The 24,719-nt window shown below is 43.2% G+C and overlaps 1 protein-coding gene across 1 annotated transcript in view; it reads left to right on the forward strand.

The window, feature by feature from the left end:
• LOC111874893 (alpha-mannosidase 2) overlaps positions 1-24,719 on the forward strand; it is a 393,048-nt gene that overhangs the window by 43,900 nt on the left and 324,429 nt on the right. The window contains exon 2 of the mRNA XM_023870753.2: positions 9,153-9,197. The gene's annotated coding sequence lies outside the window, so the exon portion shown is untranslated. The remainder of the gene's footprint in view (positions 1-9,152; positions 9,198-24,719) is intronic.

Below are 24,719 nucleotides of genomic sequence, written 5' to 3' on the forward strand. Positions count from 1 at the left end.
CCTCCATGCCTGCCATAACAATGAAAGAGAGAGAAACAGAGCGAGAGAGATTCATTTGCATAATGGAGCGTGTGATGTCGACCAAATGTTCGGTAAATTCTAATTTAGTCGAATGGATATATTTTCTTTAAAAAAAGAAACATGTATCGTTTCAGTACCAAGTTCTGAGTCCACACTTAATCCCATTTTATTTTTATCTTCATCTTCCCTGTTTCTCACCCCATTCACCACTCCGTCTCTCTGTTAGTACTGTTTTAATTGCGAGACTAATGCCATCTCTCGGCAAAAGAAAAAAAAGAATCAGTGGAAATACCGACGCGCTCCTCAATTAATGATAACAAATAACGTTTTTACAAGCAAGCTGGGAGCCTTTATACGGTTACTACATTTCTTTGATGTCCGCTTCATAATCCGCACAAAACTCGATGACACAAGTAAACTGGATTAATTTAAGGGGGCCGGGTTGGCGGGTGGTTGCTCTTTGATGTTGCTACTGTCTGCCACTGAGCCAGTTCGGTCCCTCACGTTGTCTTCTGGCTGCAATATAAATACTGAGCAGTAAGAGTAAAGCGGGCCCGGTGACGGTAGCCGAGCGGTCTAAGGCGTGCATTGTCTTCGCTCGCTCGGAAGCCGGGATCGTGGGTTCGAATCCTACTCAGGGCATGGATGTTTGCGTGCGTTTTTCTGTGTTTGTCTACAGGTAGAGGCTTTGCGACGAGCTGATCACCCGCCCAAGGAGTCCTACCGTATGTCTAAGATCTAGAAAGACCGAAGTGAACGGAGAAGTTCATGGAGGTAGGCCTAGGCCCACTGGGGCTGTAGTGCCAAGGAGAAAAAAAAAGAGTAAAGCGGACCCTCCGCTCAACTATATAAGCACCACGCAACTGAGACGTATGGAAGTGTGGAGGTAAAGCTCCACAGTTCTTTACCTCAGCACTAGATGAAAGTGAGTGGTCAGCTGCTTTATCCTCAAGGAGGGTTGATGGGCCCCAGTGTCGGTCTGGATGCTGTGGAGAAGAGAATCAAACGTCGGCCTTCCAGCCGGTCGCTATACCGACTGAACTGTGTAGTAGAAAGCGTAATTGTATATAGCATTCAGAAAGCCTGCATTGTAGATAGGCTGCAACGTTCGGTTTCCTGGAGGAGGGGCCCACGTAGCCTCATATTCAGTTGTTACTGGGGGAAGGGTGGTTCGTACCCTCACATCTCTTGCTTCTTTCTACAGTCTGTCTGATAAGTTGCTGCCGGTCCTTGCCAGCACAGTCATACTTGGCTCTGCATCGCGCGGGGATCACGACCGCATTTAACTGTCTCACGACTATGGGAGTCGTACACTCTCGACTCCTCCTACAGTACTCATTTCCGGTTCTTTTATTTGACCGCCGTAAGGTAATTCTCTCCTCCTTCCTTCGCCCTTCTTCTTTACGTTGAAACAGTTTAGGTACACATAGTTAAAATTTCTAGATAAGTTGCTCGCTTTGATTAGTTGCCTCTATTTTTTTTTTAGATTGACAGAAGTGCAGTACCGACTCTAACGATGAATTTCAGTTTTGCAGAATCCTTGAATAAACACGTCGTTAAGGGAACGAGGGAGTTGTTTCAATTTTGTGATATATTGATTTGCGCCGTGGCTTAGAACAGACGTGTTTACGAAACTCTTTGTAGAGCAAGTGTTAGAAACGGACCACCCAAAGAAAGTATGGTTCGCAAGTCAAATGGGCCACATTAATTATTTCATGAATATACGTGTATTTCCGTCGGGATACAACGGCCGAAACACGTTGCGAGCAGAGGCCGTGTGCTGCAATGGTGACGGATATATACGTTGATGAAGTAATTGCTATTAATGCAACAGGATGTTGAAATAACATTATGCCACATTAAATTTCATGTTAGCGAATTCAGTTCACGTGCACTGTGTTCCAGTGCGTTCAATATTTCCTTTGATTTCAGGTTAACACAAACAAGTTTCGCCTTGTTTATTAATAATGATGCGTTTTGTTTGTCTCGATTTTCTCCAAGTCTTTTTTTTTTCAAAGCCAAAACTACTGAAAAAAAAAAAAAAAAAAAAGGATGCTCTGTGATAAATCAGTTTTGTACATCACATCGTTTCCATGGAAACGGTATACCAGCAAATGCCCTGCTTACTGGGCGCCTTATAGTAACTGTTGCGGAAGCAGTTCGCGCAGGGCATCAGGAGGTCTGCATGTTGTGGTTGTAGGTAGATAACTTGCATCTCGTGTAACCCATAATAGGCAAGAAAGTAAAGTTTTTCCTGTGTTTAATTAAACACTACCCCATGAATATGGGGGAGTGGATATGTAGATCCACGTATTCTTAACCTGTGCACTAGTTGTAGATGAATGGTCAACTTCACGCCCTGGTTGCGTTACCCCCGGTGAAAGAGCCCCTGGTACCCATTGGATAGGACGATCGGTGGGTTCCAGAACCGGTCTGGACGCTGTGGACAGGAGAAAAATCTTCCCCCTACCGGGACTCGAACTTCGACTGCTCGGCCATCCCTTCCCTAGCCAGTCTCTATACCAACTGGGCTGCAGCTGCAAATTATTAGCACAGCCTCAAAATGCCTTCACATTTTAGAAAACAATATGTTGTGTATTTAATTGTGGTTCATTTAACGACACTTTTAGTAATGTCGTGTGCATGGAGCGTGACTATAGACGGGGTTTGAATTCGTAGTGGGATTTATTGGCCACTTACACACAGTACCTCGCATCTGCAAGTAACTATAGCACTGTTGCTAATTCACGCTCTGCTACGTATTCAATACAGCACATGCTTAAAGCCTTGTCAGTCTTCACCAGTCGTTGTCTGGCGTTGTCTGGGAACGGCTTCCAACAGCGGATGTTCCCCGTCCTCTGGGTTCCAGAACTGTCCCCGTGCCTCAGCTACCAGCTTCTAACAGCAACAACTCGCAAGTATTGATCCGCATCTGTCCTCTAACTCACTCACCAACCAGCTCAGTCCACTCCACTAACTCCCGGGCTGGCGGCAGGCTCTCACAAACCTCCTATTCTTCTCACTGTCTCAAGATCTCTTCTAATGGCAGTTGGCCCTCGTTAAATAGCCCTGACGGACCGCAAAGATAACACCGCCTCCAGTAGCTCTTCCATTGTAACGTGCATATCGAGACCATTACCTGACAACGGCCGCTTACAGAACCTTTACCTAGCAACGGCTATTGTATGCCTGCCTATTCGTGACCGTTGCCTAGTGATTATTAAGGTTTCAGTCTTGTATGTTGTGATATAGTGTAATCTTGTTGGTGGACACAGAAATTTCGAAGAAACTTGCTTCCTCTATCTTCAGAGATGAAGTGTCTAGGTTCAGGAATTGGCTCGGCTATGTTCCTGACCTTACAACCGTGAACCCTAAATATGGCGGTAGCATGCCACAACTCCACCAAAATGTAATGTAATACACAATATAACGTGGAATGCTCGGATGATGGCGAATAACGAATTGGAAAGGACGTGAAAAGGATAAGAAAATGTTTAGGATGTCTCAAGTTTGGCAAAGTTCAATGTGAACTCTGTTTATATCGTACATGTCTGCATTTAGTCTCATTGCTTTTGCTCAGAATTTGCACTCTAAAGCTACATAAACCACTTTTTTGTTTTCCGAGTACTTCAGCACATTATAAAGGAAACCTCGAAATTCTCATAAGTACACAATCCGTAATATTTCAGCCTGCCACAGAAGTACACACAGTTCTACAGTCGCAGTTCACAAACACATGCGAAACACCCATCAGCTTTGCATCTCGGTAGCTAAAGCGCTGTGGATCTGAATTACTTTTGTATGACGTCGTGCCATAGCTCTGACCGTTAGTTGCTGGCTTCTCACCTCTGTGATCCGAGTTTGATCATGTGGGATATGTGGTGGACAGAATGGTACTGGAGCAGGTTTTCTCTGGGTACTTAGTTTGCCCTTCCAACCCTCATTCCACCGACTGCTCCATATTCATTAACCACCCGTCCCAAACGGTGATTTCAATACTGACAGCCTCGTTCAATAAGAAAAAGTGGCTGCAAGACCGTGATTTTGTCTGCTGCTCACCAACAAGTACGGGGGCACGTACAGCGTAATCTGTTGAGGCAGTGTTGCAGTCCAGGAGGTCGCGGGTTCTTTTCCCAATGAGGTCATTGGATTTTTCAGCTGTCCTAATCCTTCCAACCGCACTATGGCCCTCGGGTCGACTCAGCCTTAAACAGAAATCAGTACCAGGAATAATCGTGGGGGTAAAGGCACGGCCGGCGCGTGAAGCTGGCACCTCACCGCCATCTGTGAGCCGATTATGTAGAAACTGTGGGAGCCTCGACGTCTCACAACCCTATGGGCCTCCACGGCCTGTTACAGGGATAGCTCATACTGTTGAAGTCACATTCTCGAAGTTATGTTATTTCTAATGATTCTGCCATCTATAGTTACCACAAACATTCTTCAAGAAATTCAGGAACTGGTCCCTCTTGACTTTCAGTAGCCGTTGTGGCAACACTGTGTCACGTCATGTGACTGCTGACAGTGGCCTCTCTTTGCAGGTGTGGGCAAGATATCAGAGGCCAGAAATTAAGGTGCATTAATTTCTGACTTTCTTACCTGCTAACGTCATCACCTTTTCGAAGTCGAATTTTAGGCACACAGTACTTACCCAGCCTTCCGATGCATACTTCCAGCTGATCTGTAACAAACTTGCAAGAAATGTGTGCTGCATAAGTGTTTACTGTAGAGCAGACTTGCAGAATTAGTGCAATAGCTTTGCCCTACTTTCTCCGTCCGTAATATACGTGCAGGTGAAACTGAATCAGTGTGATGCAATTCCGTTGGAAATGTCCCGCTGTACGGAATAGAAGCAGTCAGCTCGCTCGTAAGCCACGTGTCGCGGTATAATTATGTTTCGTGACGGCTAATTGCATTATGACTAGGCCATATAGAATTACTTGGTTTTTGGACTTTTTCCATCGTCCGAAATTCTAGGTAATAGAGGACACGACGTTTCGGAAACTGAATCTTTTTCCGTCTTCAATTGGGCCCCTTAGTGATTGAGATTAGCTCTCTCTAAGGGGCTCAACTGAGTAGATGTCTTCCTTTCTCACCTGAAGACGGAGACAGATCCAGTTTCCGAAACGTCATGTCCTCTATTACCTAGAATTCCGGATGACGGAAAAAGTCCCAAAACCCAGTAATTCTGTGTGTCATCCACCATCGTCAGAACCCTTTAGAACCTACAAGGCCATATGCTCCGCTGGGAGATATGATTGAGACAAACAGCAGACACATCCAGATAGAGTTAGAAAACTTTGTGGTGCTAAACGTTATAGGTTATATGTTATCGAGACTTCGGAAATGAAAGAATTATCAAGTAATAAAATATAATTACTTAAGATCATATTTTTAATATTGCCTAGCCGCAATAAATAATTCGCTTGCGGACTACAAGCCACGGAGTTTGTTTTGTTTGTTTTTCTAGCCGCACTGTAGCCCTGGTGTCGACTCGGCCTCCAACAGAAATGAGTACAAATAATCTTCCTGGAGGTAAAGGGCGGCCGGCGCGTAAGGGTCGCTTTTTGCATTAGTCTTTGTTATATAAACCCGGCACAGCAAGGCATCAGTTAGTAGAGGCCATAGATGAAGCCGCCGTTGGTATCAGAAACGAGCTGGGACGCATGCAATGGCTACATGGATTGGCACGATTGGCAGCATGCATGAGTCTAATGATGGGTATTTCGAAAATATGCTATAATAGACCTGGAACTTAATTGTTTTAAGTGTTCAAAATGATGATAATGAAGGTGAATTGAAAAGACGTTTTTTATTGTGCCACTTAGCTCGGTAACGGTTTCGAACCGACCTGTAGGTTCTTAGACATTCTTAGTTTCCAGTGGCATACAGAAATGTAGAACACGCTGATGAAGTTAAGCTGGTTCATCACGGAACAGGGTGTATCAAGTAACCATTATAGTCTGTGAAAGTAACCTACGTTTCAGAAACGGATTATCATATTTTATGAATGGGTTGACATGCGGTAACGCCGGAAATTCAGGAGGTACCTGGTTCAAATTCTTGCCCGGAAACTGGCTGCCACGAATTCCCTGTCCCTCAACAAAAATTCCGGGAAATAGCCTTTATTTGAACATGACCACGTCCCTCCAAGTCCTTTGCATTTCACCGTCCATCCGTCTTACTACTGTCCGACGCTACAGCGTTGTGAAGTAAGCCACAAAACTGTAACGATTATTGGAAAGCGAAGCACGTTACAGCCATACAAGTACGCCAAACCCCTCTGTGTAACGGACAAAATCTGGTTCCCTACAGTTGTGAATTTTTAGACATGTTTAGGTACTAAAGTTTCGTAGTTAGAAAACTGTACTCACATTGTGTTGGCTATGCATTCCATGGTGTACATTAATATTTAATCGTAGAGGTGAACACATCTTTTTACATGTAATTATATTATATACGATTGACAAAATCAGTATTCCAGTACGTAAACTCTGGCCAACGTGAGAACATTAGCAGGTGAATGCAGGTGAATGTAAAAAAGTCAAAACCTGGTGATGGCTTCAGGAACCGAAACGCGTTTTAAGAAACGGCGAATGTATGATGTGTTGTTTCCTTCCGTTTCATAGACCCCAAGTGTTCTCGTCAGCACTAGTTTCAAAACACTCCAAGTTTGTGTTGTGTGTTTAAGAGGGTTGGGAACTGACACGCCCACCTAAGTGGCAGTTATAGTTAAGGTTTTTTTTTGCATCTGAATCAGTACTTCTCTGGATAGGAACTGTAAACACCAGATTCTCACTGAACTCAGTGGCGGAAAAAAATTCCACACATTGAACCTGCTCGTTAATTCCTACTTCCTGCCAGACCCTCCAAGGTCTCCATATTATCATTTCCCCCTCTATTTCGATAACGAGAAATTAATGTTTTTCTATGTCCTCTGGACCAACCTCGTTAGTGCCGCCATCTGAACGAGGTTCTGTGTTTCTCTTTGTGGTGTGTATGTTATCCTTCAATGAAATGACATCAGCATAGTCCAGTTCAGTTGTAGTCCCTCCTGTTTTCCTTGCGTCTCCTTAATGACGTGTTCTGATACTGAGAGTGAGAAACACATGTATGGGACAGCTGTAGACTAGCTCAGTTCTTTTAAAAGCAGGTTTATTATTTTTCCCTTGGAACTAGAGAACCAGTGGGCCTAGGCCTACCTCCATGAACTCCGTTCACTTCGGCTTTTCTAGATCTTACACATTCGGTAGGACTCCTTGGGCGAGTGATCAGCTCGTCGCAAGGCCTCTGCCTGTAGACAAAGACAGAAAAACGCACACAAACATCCATGCCCTGAGTGGGATCCGAACCCACGATCCCGGCTTCCGAGCGAGCGAAGACAGTGCATGCCTTAGACCGCTCGACTACCGTGACCGGCACGTTTATTATTTATTAACTAATTTTTAGGATAACATCAGTTCAGTCGGAGTGATGTACAGTTCTGTACTAATTGAACCGCAGGATATACAGGTGTATAGGTGCATAGACAGCTGATGTACTGAGCCTTGTATTCCAATTTTTCTTAAGGTTCTGACAAATGTAGAATATATTATCCATATTTTACATGAACATGTTGCCATTGGATAACCGTTATTGCAGTCTGTGACTGAACATGAATTTCGGAAGCGAGCGGTGGATAATAATTGCATGCTATTATGAAAATACTCGCGAAATTATTTCTGCTGAAATATTTCTCTATCTATATGCCTCTGTTTAGGGGCGTTCTGTGTATAGTCATTAAACCTTTCAAGGTTCAATATGCAATTTAGATTATAGTGGACTTTCTTTAACAAACTTGTGTTACTCAAATTCATGATGTAAAATACCGTATATAGGTAATACAGCAAAAAGTTGTCAATTAGACTCGTTTGATGAATATTCCATTAAAACGCAGCCAGTCCTGCAGAGCAGACTAATTCATATTTAAACGTGTTTTTTTTTCTGTAATGGATCCTTTAATCTGCACTTTGAAACATTTGAAAAGTACTGAGATTAACATTTATTAAAATTTGCAGTGGACGGCTATCAGTGAATATTCGCTTTGCAAAATTATTGATAAATATTCAAGGCTCTGTATCTATAATATCGTGACAGGAAAGTCGATTTTCTCCGCCCTGTCCCTTGAGCAGCGAATTAGAATGGAATTGCATTGTATTTCTGCTAATATTAGTCTATATAATACATGAGAGCGACTGGCGCTGCCATCGCCGTGATATGCTTCAAACAAGAGTGAGGAAAGTGGGCTGAATCCAGTTCATTGCGTTAAGAGGAACCTCGTACTGGGAATGTAATTCCTTGACTGCTCGGCGCTTCCAACAAGAGCGGGCGAGCGGAGTGCATACGTTCCAGTATGTAAGGAAGTGCCTCGCATTGCGATTGGTGCGGAATAATTCCACGACTTTGCACGGCGCTTCCAACAAGAGCGGGCGAGTAGTGGAGTGCATACATTCCAGTATGTAAGGAAGAGCCTCGCATTGCGCTTGGTGCGGAATAATTCCACGACTTTGCACGGCGCTTGCAGCAAGAGCGGGACTGCATACATTCCAGTGCTTATGGAAATGCCTCGCACTTCGCTTTGTGGAAGATAATTCTCTGACTCCGCATGGTGTCCGCGTTTCAGTAGATGAGAATTGTCCGATATATGCGCCATATGTCCAGGTTTTGTGGAGGTTTACTTGCCTGCGTATCAACTTAGGAAACATTTCACACAGAATATTAACCACTCCCTCCTTTCAGCTGTTATATTACTGTAGTCTGTAGGAAATGTTTTCTGAAAGTCCACTGTTGTTTTACCAATCCGTGAACTCGAATATCTACATCATACTGATGAGAATCACTGAATGATTAACTCCATGGCTAATATCACCAGCCAGTTAGGATATGCCTAACGTCTTGTACAGTAATCACTCTAAAATCCTTATCAGAAACAGCGACAGTTCGGCCTTGGCTTTTAATGGACAGGGACCTAACCTATATATTCTACTCTTTGAGAACAGTGGCAATACTTAACAATGCGGAGTGTTAACCGCTGTTCTAACCTGCTACATGCTAAATATACCGTTCTGAAATGGATTGTGTTCTCGTTTCAGATTTCTGAGGATTGCTGGTGAAGACACTGCTACAGACTATACCCCGTAAGTGCATCTGGATGCCATACATATTCTGCCACACGCCAGCCCCTGTTCTGTCGAGCTCCCACCAGTCTCATAGAGACACACAGACTATAACCCTAGGTTAAAATGATTGTTTCTTTATTCTTACATAAGAGGAAGACACGTTGTTTGTTTGTAGCTGATTAATCTACTTCATAATATTATTCTTCCATTCGACTAGTAAATATTTGGACTGAAGAGGGACAGAATGGCAGTATACTGCATAATGAGGAGCTTCATAACTCTTACTCTTCGCCAAACATAATTAGGATCATCATGTCAAGGAGGATGGAGTGGGCAGAGCATGCCCTGGGGAAGAAGAGCAATGCATATAGGATGTTGGTGGGAAAGCCAGAAGGAAAGAGCCACTAGGGAGACCTAAGCATATGTTAGAGGATAACATTAAAACGGAACTTATAGGTCTCGGGTGAGATGATATGGACTGAATTCATCTGGCTGAGGAAAGGGGCCAGTGGAGGGCTCTTGTGATCATAGTAATGAACTTTGGATTCCACGAATTTTGGGAAATTCTTGAGAAGCTCACCTACTGGCACGTTCTCAAGAAGGGGTGAGCTCCGTGGAGTTAGTTCGTTAGTTAGTTAGTTAGTAAGTAGACTAGAAAATCACACAATAGACAATAGTAGAACGTTTCGGCACTAGCGCTAGTGTGGCTCCCGTTTGCTGCACCTGCCACGTTCTTCTTTGTCGATTGTAGAAATAAAAGAAAAGTACACGCTAGTGGTGCAGTGTTTGTGTACAATTTCACCAAAACCCGTCAAGCGGTTCTCCACTTTAAACGGAAAGATGTGCATCGAGTATCCTGCATACTTTCATTTCATGTACATCATGCAAAGAACTGAAAAAAAAAAATATCGGCGGTAGATTTCACAAATGAACATGGAAACGTAAAACATGTGATATTCGAATCTCGAAGAAACATTAATTCCTGACATATCCTGCACCAACACTGATACATTTGTCCCATCGCTTTACCAGTGCGTCGAAACCCACAGTGTACAAGTCTTCTGACTGCTGTCTCAGCCACTTCCGCACCTCCGTTTCATCCTCTTCGTCATCAGCGAAACGTTTGCTACCAAGACGGAACTGCCATACGCGATAAACACTTCCCACCGTAAAGAGGAAACATTTATTTATGAATATCCTTTGCATTGGGCCCTTTTGCCCTCAAGAAACGCACAACAGGACGCTGCTCTTCGGTGATACACTCTTAAAAGCACTGTCGCCATTTTGGCACTGAAACCATCCTCTGAACATGCGCATGCGTGTATGCTACGTACACTGTCACGAAGCTGGACTGTGCTGCTACCTAGTGATACACACAGAAAACGCATTACATCCATTACAGCTGTTTTACTTCCATTTGTGACATATTTACTGACCCTCCCTCGTACTTAGGCCCAAGAAGACATTAGAGCTAAATGTTTTTTCAGATGACTTTCTTTTGAAGTACCTTTACTATCATTCAACAAAAAAATCATACTATTACTTCACATGTGTACTATGCAAGCTGAAAACATTTGCATGACATCTGGGCTAATTTTAGTGTTGCCGTTATTGCACAAACACCCAGTGTGTGTCAACAGGAACAGAATGGTCAAGGGCAACCATTTCTACCCATCATTCGCCTCGCATTCTCTTCATTGGAGGACATCGATGTTGTCTGTAATTCAAAATCTCGTCTATGTTGCGTCCATCCTGTATTAGTTGAACCATATGCTGAAACGCATGCGCAGTGCGGCAGGCCAGTGGATCAATTGGCTACGTGATTGGGATATTTCTGGCGAGCACAGTGTAACCACTGTACATAATTACATTCCGCCAGTTGGGACCTATCACTTTGAAGATTTAATGAAATGACTTCGTGTCTCGCTGCAAACATCAAAACTGTGTGTATTGGGCTTGGATATTAGAGTCAGATATTCGGCATCATAAAGGCAGGAAAACCGAAGTTATCTGCTGAATTTCATTTCGTCCAATTATCAAATTACATGTAACATGATTTGTTTCCTGGACTCTGTGAACATGTTGCTGTGTATACGCCATTCCCCTATGGATTGTTGGAATTTGAGAGTGGGTATGCAATTTGCATTACAATATAAAACTAACATTTGGATGCACAGTTGCAGGGGAAAGTACTACTCATTGAAATTTCAGAAGTTGGGGTGGATGATAGTTGTGGAATGCTCAGTTATTTCGGACTAGAGAGGTGTAAGGACTGGATATCTCACGAGCAGACTTCGAGAAAAAAGTCGTAATATGAGGGTCGTTAATAAATAGTTCCAAAAGGCGGTACAATTACAAGTAACTGGAAACAACATTAACAGACCAAAATTATGTGTAAAAACTATCCGTGTAACAGGCCGTGAAGCCCCACAGGGTTGTGAGACGTCGAGGTTCCCATATTTTCTCTAGACGGTCGGCCCACAGATGGCAGTAATGTTGTCCACCTTACGCGCCGGCCGCCCTTTACCTCCAAGGAAGATTCTTGGTACTCATTTCTATCACTAGGTAGCAGCACAGTCCAGCTTCATGACAGTTGAGGTATCAGACGCGCATGCGTAAGTTCAGAGGCTGGTTTCAGTCTTAAAAATGACCACCGCGCTTGAGGGGTGTAGTCCCGAAGAGCAGCGTTCTGTTGTGCGTTTGTCTTGTGGGCAAAAGGACTCAATGCAAAGGATATTAATGAAGAAATGTTTCCTGTTTACGGTAGGAAGTGTTTCGCATAAAGCGGTTCACAGCTGGGTTGAGAAATTATCTCAAGGACGTTCGAAAGTCGCAGATGATGTCCGACCGGGTGCGGAAGTGGCTGAGACAACAGTCAAAAGACTTCTATGCTGCGGGTTTCGACGCACTGGTAAAGCAGTGGGACAAGTGTATCACTGTTGGTGGAGGATATGTAGAGAAATAATTTTTTTTTCAGGTTCGAATGTCAAATGTTTTATGTTTTATATCCATTTGTGACCTATTTACTGACTAGTCCTCGTATGCCTGAATACACGTTTTGATGACGTCGGTTACGCCACGAACACGATGACGAACTCTCGTTCCTGTGTCAGATGGAGCACAGCACAGGCAGAAGCTGTTTGGCAGCTGGCTGTGCGGTGTCGGCTTTCATGCGTGCCAACATTTCAGGCTCACTGAACCCGAAGTAATGACTGATCTCTCTAAAGCTCAGGAGATTGTCACCTGTCAGCGGAGGGAGCGGTGGTGCTGTAAACTGATCCATATCATTAAGGGCAGATCGTGATCATGGAGGTAGACGGACGGGCGTCCTCTCTCGCGACACATGGCTTCACCGACTGCATGCCAAATGGAGCCGTAGTTGAATGGAAGATACATCGAAAAAGGATCAGCGAGTGGCTGGGTACATGGATGACTATAACTGTTTCATAGGATTTGACGCCGTGTAGATCGCCAACATTTTCCAGAAATCTTCACACGTGGACAGGCCCGCATGCAGGCGCTCGCGCGCTTGTAACGAACCCAGGTTGCCCAGGCTTTTATTCGGGAGCTACTCGGTTCGAATCTCGGCTGGGTCACTGGCTCTCTCGCTGAGGTTTCTGTATGGTTTTCTTCAGTTCCTCCAGACGAATTGGTCACGACCGCTTTCGCTTCCCTTCCAAGCCATCATTTGTCAAATATCCTAACACACTACTCGTTATAGTTTGAGCTTCTGTAAGAGCCGTTAAATAAATCAGGTGAAATGCATACTTACATGCACACACTTAATTCACGTGCGGTGATATGCAGAATAATATTTTGTTTTATTCATTTAGTTGTCGGCCCAGTAAATTGCTTCTGTGCTTCACCAGCATAGTCCTCTGTTCCTGTCCCGCAGGACCCATGACCATATTCTTCTGTCTCATGCCTCTGGATGCGTCGTGGGAGTACCATGGCATATTTGCTCAGAGTAAGAATTGCAAATCCAACAGAGATATCCGTTGCTAGGGAACGGCTCTGTAAATAAGCCATTTGCTAGGTAGTGGTTTTTTTCTCAGTGGGGGGTGGAGTTCAACTGGATCCACTCGGCACGGCGGCCAAAGATTGGCCCATTGTAGCCTGCCCCGGGTGATTATGATGGAGAATTTGGTGGAATGAAGATTGGCAAGGGAAACTGAAGTACTCGGAGAAAACACGCCCGAGCGCCACTTTGTCCACCACAAATCCTTCTTTACCAGACCCGGAATCGAACCCGGGCTGCCGCGGTGGGAAGCCAGCGACTAACCGCTTGAGCTATGGCGCGACCTTAGGTAGTGGCTTAGTAGCCGTCACACGTTGACCGCAACAGAAACAACAGAAGATCTGTTGAATGCGGTGTTTGCTGTGCGGTCCTTGCCGAGGCTATATAACGAGGACCAGCTGCCATTACCAGTCAGTCGAGAGAGTCTGCAGGCAGACAGAGTTGTGGTAGCTGGGTCCGGTGACAGTTCGGGAAATCAGAGGAGGGGGAACGCCCACAATTGGAAGCCGTTACAGAGCAACGGCTAGTGAAGACCGTTACTGAGATCATCAGTCTGTGTGTGATGAATGTTTGGAAAGTGTAGTACGAGTTGTGTGTTAAAGCGTCCAGTAAGTACGATTACCAATCCAAACCCCGTCTATGGTCACTCGATCACGTCACAGCACTCCTTGTGTGCGTTTTTTAACGACGGTCTCAATAGCGAGAGTGTACAATGTTAGATGATAGTGTGACTAATGAGGGATTTTGAAGGAAGCGGTCGCAGTTGAATCGAGTTGTTATCCCAACATTCGTCAGGGGAGACTGAAAAGAAAACGATAGAGCTTCTTCAGAATATCCAGTGTCCCAGCTGAGATAATAACCTAGCCTCTCACGAATGCATTACCTCTAGACCAACCGGTTCTACCGTACTTTAGTATTATGTCACTTGCGGAAACTCTATCATCGATTTCAGTGATTCAAGCGTGTATGGATGTAGGCCAGTGTATTGATAGATGACTACGGGACTACATGTCCGGGCCAGCGGAGTGATACAAGGTGCTGTTGTAACCAGTCCTTATCACCTTGTGTTTCCGCCTACGGCAAAGGTGTTCGTAACAAGTGATCCGTGTACAGGCGCTGCGTCTGTGTACATCATGGAGCCCACTTAATTTTATGGGGCTCAGGGTGTGGGTGCGAAATACTTCACAGGAAGCAAACCGCTTTACAATTTAAATGCAGAGTTCGGTTTGATTTTGCAGGCGAGCCTTTGAGCAATGTATTGGTTCTTGAAGATCAAAGTGACATCAGCAGATAAGGTTGTGTCGTTCCTTTCTGCACCAAATGGTTCGTCACAAATTTGGCACGCCCAGCGGACGGTAATGTTAAAACAAAAAAACAGAATTGAAATGGGTGTGACATTTTTGAGAAGTTTCTGCCAGACTGCAGGACCGTCGCATCCCAGAAGACCAAATACGCTTCGGCGAGAAAGTAATGGCAAATTACTCTTTTCCCAGACCATGGAAGTCACCATCTTGTGCATTAACGTTAGGCCAGTGGATCGGCGTAAGATGGCGGATTTCAGCCTTCGTTTGTCTCTCTCTACGGACGCAGCCCATACATATACAGGGCACCTGTCTGAAGCAAACGTTTCGTGTGGTATATCATATTCTCACGGATCTGATTATGTATATGGCGCCATACAGTCTGGTAGACCATTATCAACATTTCTGAGGAACCTCCTGCTTTCATGTTTAGGATGGTAGAGTGTAGAATTGGTTGAACTTTACCAGCGTTTCGGAGAAACATACCATCTCCATAGACGGTAACAGTGTGGAATTTTATATTTCTGACGACGTCGAATCCGAAGATTCTCTTCCTCAATGTGACGCCGTGTAGTCTAGGAAGACATTGACAACGTTTGGGAAGACTCTCCGCCTCCATTTTCAGAACAGAAGAGTTTTACAGCGATCTGTCGGACTACAAGGCACGACATCCCAAAAGAGAGTAGTTTTGAAAATGTTATGTTTACATTTCGTGAGACTGTATTATAAGTCCTTTTGCCTCTGTTCTGAGAATGAGTAAGTGGAACAGAAACTCACCTTCGGTTTCCGGTCCGGAGTGGGTGTGGAGAGGAGCGCACAAATTCATGTTGAATTAGATGCACCTTCACCAAAACTACATTTATGCACATATTAATTGTGCCTCAGTCATGTGTATGCAGTATTTTTGCTGAAAACCCTCATGACAGAGATCACAGAAACAGTTAATGAGTAGGTTTATGCGCGCTTCTGTATCTATGGTTCCATGTGTTTCGGCTGTCAGTTAAAGCGGCTCTTATTGAAGGCGGTATGAAGTTAAATAAAATTAAACTTCTGTCACACCGCACAGCGGTCTGAACAAGAACCAGCGCATAAGCATAAGCACTGCGATAGACTGTGTATATGAGTCAGTGAGATCTTGAAACGACTGAAACGGGTGAAGGAAATAAAGGCAGTTAAAATAAACTTGTATATCCCTCTACCACGAAAGAACGCCTGAACGTTTGATACTGTGGAGTGTAGAGCTGTTGCTATGCAACGACCGCGAGATAAGCAAATACGCCAGCCATTTCTAGGCATCGGCTCAGTAGACACATTTCCGCGGCAACGAATACGCATTTCGCCATCGAAATATTGTTGGAAACAGGATCGTTCCGTCCGTGCTGAGATGTTATGAGCAAGGGACAGAGTCAGTTGAAAGTTAGTTCAGTTGCGAGACGGTGGCCGGCCGGGAGTGGCGCGATCTCGGAAGCTGAAGAATTTCCACTGTTCGAAGCCGTTAATAGGAAACAACCAGTGAAGACGCTGCAGGCTGGAGAATACATAGTGTTTGCAGCACTGATTTGTAAAATGTGGGTACTAGAGATGGAGCTGTAATTGCACGTAGTTCCGGGTCGCGTGTATAAATGGTCAGTAACTCGGGTTACCAATCCAAACCCCGTCTATAGTCACACACATGACAATACGTTACAGAGATAATCGCCTTAAATCAGCACCATCTTCTGGGAGGTAATGCCATGTAACCTGGTAGAATTTCACTGATATTTCGTAGGAATATACTCCCTCCATCTTCAGTGTCGGCGAGGAAGCCAAGCAAATAGCCATCAAGAAGCAGGTGGCAAATAAAGCTCCCTGTCTTTGGGTACGAGCTTGCGCCCAGCGTCTCCTGAGCTACAAGGCGATACATCACGGAAGGCAGTTAGTTGCGTCTGTGAGAACGCCATCGCGTAGATATTGAGTCACGGACCATGAAGGTGGAATGCTTGGCGATCTTGGTCATAACGTGGACATCGACGCAGAGCGGCAAAGGAGATATACACTGAGGACAAGCAGACACCGGGTTCGCAGAGACAGTGAGAGAGGAAAAGACGAAGAGTCGTTTTTTAATAAAGTTGATAAAAATATTCCTAACTCCATGCAGCCGAGTTATTCTTGAGAAGCCAACAGTCGCTCATCTACTCAAGAATTTTCCAATGATTTATGGAACACGAAGGTTCATTACCGTGATGACGCCTGCCCGCCACTGGCCCCTGTCCTGACCCAGACAAATGCAGCCTATAACACCCCCTAAGATCCATTTGAATACTGTCCTTCCACCTACGTCTAGTTCTTTCTAGTGGTCGCTTTCCTTCTGGCTTTCCTACCAAAACCCTATATACAGCAGTTTTCAGTCCCTTATATGCTACATGCTCCACCCATCTCATATCATGTCATTCTTGACTTGATCACTCTAATTTTATTTTGCGAAAAGTGCAAATTAGGAACCTTCTCATTATGCACTTTTCATCTCTTCGGTTTGAAATATTCTCCTCAGCACGCTGTTCTCCAACACCTCATTTTGTGTTCTCTTGATATCAGAGACCAAGTTTCACACACATACAGAACCACAGGCAAAATTATAGTTTTGTATATTTTAAATTTTTATGATATTAGACAGCATGCCCGGAGACAAACTGGTTCTGAACAGAATGGTGGCATTATCCATGCTTAATCTGCTATTAATTTCCGCAGGAATCAAATTTTGGTTTGTTTCTGTCTTTCCTAAATATTTTTACTTTGTCATCGTTTAGGGGAACTGGTGTCCAACTGTATTTATTGACTTTTACCTGCATTCTGGTGATGAGACATGAACAAATTCTTTGTTTTCTCTGCTTTTACTTCTAGACAAACCTCCTTACTAGCGTCACTTAGGCTTCTTTTTATTTATGGCATTAGATATCATCAGCATAAACAAGAACATGATTTGTCCCATTCAGTTTTACTCTCATGCCTGGTTTTCTTTGGCATTTCTGATGGTGTATTCTAATCCAAAGTTGAAAAGCTATAGCGATAAAGCATCTCCATATTATAGACTGTTCTAAATAAGAGAAGTATCAGACAGGTGTTTCACTATATAGACTTTTACTTTAGGTTTAATTTAAACGCATTTTAATCAGCCTCACTAATTTCATGGGTACCCCAAAATCTATGAGAATGTTGGTCACTACTTCCCTCCCTACTGAATCATAGGCTGTTGTTTGGAATCTGTGAATAGCTGATATGTTGTCTCATTGTACTACCATCCATCGCGTCGAAACCCACGTTGATGATCCCCAATAGTTTATGTATGTATGGACTTAATTTTGAGAGAAGGCTGTTGAGTAGAGTTTTGCATGTAGCTGATAAGAGTGACGTAGCTCAGTTTCATCGCTTTCTTTTTTTGTGAACCGGCACAACAGTAGACTCCTTCCGCTGCTTAGGCATTTGTCGCTTATTCCAAATAGATTTAACGAGTGCATGGAGCTTAGAACGTAACATTTCACATCTTTACTGAATCAGTTCAGCAGTAATTTGTTCGGCACCTGACGATTAATACTGTTTAAACTTTCCAGCAGCAATTCCAACTTCCGAAGAAGTAGGCAGAAGTAGTAGCAGCTCAGCTGTGTGTGTTTCCATGCGCCTAACATCAATAATCTTATGAATATTCAATAGCTTAGAGAAGTAATTCTCCTATCCATTCAAAGTATTGTGGGAATCTACAAACATATCATCGTTCTCATCTTTAACAAGTTATTTCTCTCCATGATTTATTTTATCCGTCTTCTAGTGCATACATTCATCTATCCCCTCTTCTCACTCGCACTACATGTTTCGGCACAAAAGTGCCATCTTCAGGTGCTGATCCAATCCACGACAAACTAGTTCATTGCATGCCTTGTCTGTACATACTAAAATGCATACAAGGCATGCAATGAACTACCCAGCAGACCCAACAGCATAACGCACGCAGTCGCGAGAACAAGACGCAACAGAAACACAATATACACGATAGGGAAGAAGAGCTCCAACAGAGTAGGATGAACAGGACTGCCGTAATAAGATACGACGTAGCGATCGGGAACCCTGAACAGTTTTAATATTTTTACGATTGACATTTGTCAATATATATGATGGACATATATTTTAGTTATTTTAAAGTGAAGACAAGGCATACAATGTACTAGTTTGACGTGAATTGAGTAGCACCTGAAGATGGCATTCTTATGCCGAAACATGTAGTGAAAGTGAGAGAAGAAGATAGATGAGTGTATGCACTGCAAGACGGAATAAACAAATCATGAACTTAAATCAGTGCAACAGGACGCTAAAATATAACAATGCAATGAACTAGTTTGTCGTGGATTGGATCAGCACCTGAAGATGGCACTTTTGTGCCGAAACATGTAGTGCGAGTGAGAAGAGGGGATAGATGAATGTATGCACTGGAAGACGGATAAAATAAATCATGGACTTAAATCAGTGCAACAGGACGCTAAAATATAACATAAGTTATTTCTCGGTCGACGAGCCTTCTAAAATTGATCTATTCCTCTATGAAAATGTCTAATATTCTTGTTCTTACTCTGTATTGCAAGGTTATTAATTTTGTGTTTCAAATATTCGCCCTCTGTTCCTGAAATTTCTATTGCTGAAAATCTCTGGCGGCCTACTCTCTTTTTTACTTTCGTGATTCGAATTTTCCGAATAAGCATCTGCCCCGAGAACTTACCTTGCAGCTTATATCTCAGTTAGCCCTGTTTTCGAATTTAAGATTTATCGCCTGGTGTGTTCTTCCGTGTAGTATGGTAGAGGAGCACTGCTTCCATCTTCAGTGTCGAAGAGTACGCTAAACCAGTACTGTACTCTGCTGCTTACTTCCTTAGCTTGCCTTTTGCTTCTGAACATGGAGGCACCGTGTTCTTCTGAAACATCGGTAACTTCTACCAGACTACACGGAGTACTCAGCGCTGCAAAAATCTGATCTCATAAAAAATGGATGTGTTTTATGGGGACGGTTTGCAGTGGCCAGGAAGTCCGCGTAACACGAATCAGATGGAACGTGGTTTCGGTGTTTCTTTTACAGCTGCTATTCTGACCTAACAGGCAGAAACGAACAGGAGTCCGGAGAAAGTTGCATAATGAGAACTTCACAATTTATGATTCTCGTCAAATTCTCGTCAATTCGGATGTTCAATTCAAGGAGAACTTATCATGCACGGGAGATGCGAATTTCATAAAAGGTTTCGGTAGGAACGGTTGAAGTTGGACACAGTTAGACCTATACGTAGATGGGAGGATTATATTAAAACGGATTTTTGAGCGTCTATGCGGGGTTTGGACTTGTAATTGGGTTTGTTGAACACTTAACAGATGGTAACTACAACTGTAGCGCTATCACTAATTCACCTATTCCGCAGTTCACTATAGCACATACTTAGTCTTCTCAGTTTGTTTTCACTACCTGTTTCCTAGTAACGGATTCTAACAGTGTCCTGTCCTTACATCGTTACTGACTGGCGAATGTCTCACAACTAACTCCCAGGCTGGTGGCCATCTCATGCCAACCTCCTACTCTTGTGACTGAATTAACTCAACTAAATCTAACCCCGCTTGTGACCCTCGGTACGGACCGCGTAGAAAACATTTCTCATTGTTGAGTTTAATCATTGCCGTGGGAACATGTTTGTATGCGAAGCCGTTACTCAACAACGGCTGCTGTATATTTTCTTATTCCCCGGTTGTTACTTATCAGCGGGCATTGTTTATAGAGTCATTACTTAGCAACGGGTCTACGTGCTACAGTATGACAACTGATTTTAAAGCAATAATATTGGAGTGGACTAAATTAATCGGATTAATATAGGGAGCAGTAGCAGGCTGTAGTGAGTACGGTTATGAACCTTTGTGTTAAAAAAATGCTTGGCATTTCTGGTGAGCTGAGCAACTGTTAGCTTCTTAATATAGGCTCTGCTGCTGGAGTTAATCTGAACTACTGAATTTGTTTTTGCCGTCAGCTTCAGTAAGCGTGGGACAATTTGTTAACGTTCACAGCATTTTCGTTCTTCTCTGGTCTCATTGATTCCTGGAAATGTTGGAAGGTGACGCGGCATGGGTAAATACTGGACCACTCAGTTCGCGGATCGGTCACTTCTCGTCTATCCTCGGCTGTCGAAATGTCACTGCCCAGCCAAGACGCAAATTGATTGGTCTCCGAAGCGAGACAGCGTAAAGCGTGGCTCCGTGACAGAGAACACGAAATATTTAAACTCCAATCCGCCTTTGTCATCTCCACGTTATGCAACCCCCCCCCCCATCACTTCACTCGCCCCATTATGCGAGTAGTACAAGCATACGCATACATCCCTTGTCCGGTGTATGATTGGTGTCCTTGTCAGCATTGTCGCTAATCAATCCAATCATGTAATTAATTTTATTAATTACGATATACGATTATTACATTTCGGCTTCAATCCCGCTTTAATATGCGTACTGTAGTATTGTATTCCACTGTCTTGTACTTCTAATACAGTGATTTTGTAGAATTTTCCGGATTTCAGCACCCCTGAGAAGTATGGAGTCTTGACCTTAATGATCAGTCATTTGTCTTTTTGGAATTCTGCAAAGCTACACCGATCTCAGAATTTAATATTTAATATACGTGATCAGTACGGCACTTTTTCCTTCGGCGCACGGGAGCTAAGTTGCCTTGTTTGATCTGCTCCAATTAGAGCACGGAATGTCGTATGTCCTTCCGCGACTGAAGATCACGAAATTTTGACCTTACAGCGTTTGGGTGGAGGACGGGTCCGAGCCAGAGACTTCTGGTCAAGCTTTCAAACTCTGCAGACTTCTTCATCTCTTTCAAAATTAACAAAAATAAAGGTGGAAAGAAAACGGTGACTGTACTGCTGGCAGTTATACACTACGTGTTACTTTTCAAGTGCGTCAGATTGGTGGTTCTTCGTTGAGGCGCGCCCGTGTGTGTGTGTGTGTGTGTGTTGCTAGGACCTGATTCTGTACGTTATACGATCCAGCCAGTGATCCGTAATTGCATTCAACCTATGAAACTGTTGAATTCTCTAAGCTACTCTTACAGCGGCGCCCGCCTAAAGATAACTGATCCTTTATTTATCATACTTTATCCTAACCGCGTTTCACAGGCTGCAATATAGTAGGAACTCTAACTCTAGTTTCAGAAATGTTCGGTGACAGCATCTGCATAACAGTGAATATTTGCTAGACCTTCAGCCCATTAAGCATGCTGGGAACTGTGACCATCAGTTGTGGAAAGGTCTGTCCTCAAACAGCGTTTGTATGTTTCGCATGATTCTCAGTAGAAACGTTGATTATTTACCGAAGTCGCATTAAAAATGTTGTTTGTAATGGAAGTACAGTGCGTTTTCATCTGAAGCGGGAACTTAATTTTTAAACATAATGTACCTTAACTTCATGTTTAAAGCGCCCTAGAACTAAGAAATCGACTTTAACTCATAGACAAGAGAAAGGACTGGAAATGAGGATTCCGCCCATGTCCAGAAGCTCTATCGCCCCCGACAATCCGGATCAAAGTAGTATGAGAAATGAAGACCGCTGTTCACAGTTGAGTACAAACTTTAAGACACATGAAATTTAGGAAGACACTTGTCTGTTCAGACAAACTTCGACAAGTAGATTCTGAAGGATTCTGACGATGGCGTACAGCACTCAGAACTACTGCGTTTTTGGACTTTGTCCTCGCCCGGTATTCTAGAAAACAGAAAAAAAACAACGTTTCGAAAACTGTACCTGTTTCCATCCTCAGGTGAGGGGGGATGACACCCACTCATTTGGGTCCCTTTACAAAGAGCTGACCTCAATCACCTGCAGTGACCGAGTTTAGTTATTTCTAAGTGACCCAACTGAGTGGATGTCATCCCCCCTTACCTGAGGATGGAAACAGGTACAGTTTTCGAAACGTTGTTTTTTTCTGTTTTCTAGGATACCGGACGTGGACAAAGTTCAAAACCGCAGTAGTTATGAAAACTTTGACAGTTTCTTCAGACCTGCATTAAACAAATACAGCTTCAGAGTCTTCAGGCTATGAATAAATGTATTTCTCTTTTCATAGTTTTTAAATAAAGGTTCTACACTGATATTTTGTTATTTATTTTCATCAGCTCTACTTACATCATTAAATTTTCCTTTCGTGTTCAAAGTTTTTTGTCGTTTAAGGGTACTTTTGCTTCACTAATCCAGATTGGTGCTTAATCCCCCCAGTTACTGCCGATTTGCGTTAACATCCGTGACTACCGTACATATTGGAAAGAATACGGTATAAAGTTTGTAATGGCTTCTGCTGATCATTATTTTGGCCGCCCCAGAAGAGAGGAAACTGACAAAAACCGCCAGAGAAGTTACATTTTCAGGAATTCTTGACAAAACATAAACTCGCACCTTATGTGGGTCTGATTCCTGTTTGCCCATCTCTGACCTAATATCGGAGTATAAACCGTTATACAAATTCACTTCAAATTCGCTCTTAGAGACCTTCATTAAACATCGGGAAATTTCGGTTTTGAGCCATATTGATCCAGCTGAAAGCCTCGTTTGTGTATGGTAATAACTGAAATTTTTCATGTTTAGCATGAACCGCGATAGAATATTTGTTAAATGTAATACGAGAGAACTGTTCTTAAGGCTAATCTGTCATTTTGATTTCTAGCNACCAGCTGAAAGCCTCGTTTGTGTATGGTAATAACTGAAATTTTGTATGTAAGATTTGAGGCTTTCACAGCGGTGACTATGAAGAAAGCNCGAGAGAACTGTTCTTAAGGCTAATCTGTCATTTTGATTTCTAGCCATATTTACGGATTATGGCATAATTTAGACAGAGAGGCCTTTGCAGAATGTTAGCTCTGCATACTGACAGACTGCGCATGTCTGTTTTACACAAGACCATAAAGAACGTCTGTTGTACTGCAATGAGGAAAGCAAATGGAAAAACTACCACATTATCACGTTTCCTGGATAGTCTCTTTCCAAAAACAGAGATACCATGTATGCGACCAGAAGACGAGGAAGAAGACGGAAGTAGATGCTGGATGACCTTGAGGACAGAAGAGGATATTCTCATTTGAAGGAGAAAGCTCTAGATCACATTAAGTGGAGGAACTGTTTTGGAAGAGACTGTGGACCTGTCGTATGACAGATTACAGATGATTGAAAAGAACTTCATCCCAAAATCCGTTTCACGTATTTTGTTGCAGTCCGATATTATGGTGTCGACAATTGAACTATGCTCATTGTATGTGATGCATTTTGTGTTTTCTGCTGTGCCGCTTTCAAATCCATCGTTTTATATATATATTATAACCCATTAATAGTCTGTGAAATTTATCATGAAGGATATATGCATATCAGTCGGCCATTTTAATTTTTATCTATGTTGAGTCATGATTGTACATTTTCATACACGCGGTAAAGCGTTAATCAGATACTTATTCAATTTAATATGGCCGAACTGTGCATGGCATGAGTCAGCAATTATCAGTTTATCCGTGTTGACCGATTGCAACGAAATACCATAAATTAATTTTGAAATCCTTTGGTGAATGCTTTGAAATAACGGACACAGTATTCGTAAACACTTAACGTGTATGTGCTGTGGAGTTAGTTCACGATTTTGATTCTGCTGTGGTTCCTGTATACTAAGGTTCTTCGTCCATTTAATTAACTGAGCTTCCAGCTCTGGCTGAATAATTGTCTGAGATAGGGTCCCAAGGCGAGGCACGCAGTAAGCCTGTGAGATAAAATCCTTCACAAATTACGACAATAGGATGCCTATCGAGGCTTCTTCGGGATGCAAATTACTGGATTTCCGTGCGTTGCGTGTTTAAGTTGGCTTAATGAAACTCCGGGTAGATTGACTTGCCTGTTCAGTTCGTACATCTTTAGCCACAATTCAGTAGCGTCTGAACATCGGAGATACGGGCTTAGATTAGTTTGCAGGAGAGAAATAAAGTGATTAGAAGCCTCTTCCTATTTTATCCGGTTTCGCCTGTTTTGTGTTAGTATATTTTGATATTATTTGAAGAAATTAGTGAAATGCTACATTTGGAGCATGGCTCTGTATGGGGCTGAAACATGGACACTTAGGGCAGTAGATCAGAAACACCTGGAAAGTTTCGAAATGTGGTGTTGGAGAAGGATGGAGAAGATCAGTTGGAC

Source organism: Cryptotermes secundus, unplaced genomic scaffold (assembly GCF_002891405.2).
Source record: "Cryptotermes secundus unplaced genomic scaffold, Csec_1.0 scaffold516, whole genome shotgun sequence".
In the NCBI taxonomy this organism is placed as follows: Eukaryota; Metazoa; Arthropoda; class Insecta; order Blattodea; family Kalotermitidae; genus Cryptotermes; species Cryptotermes secundus.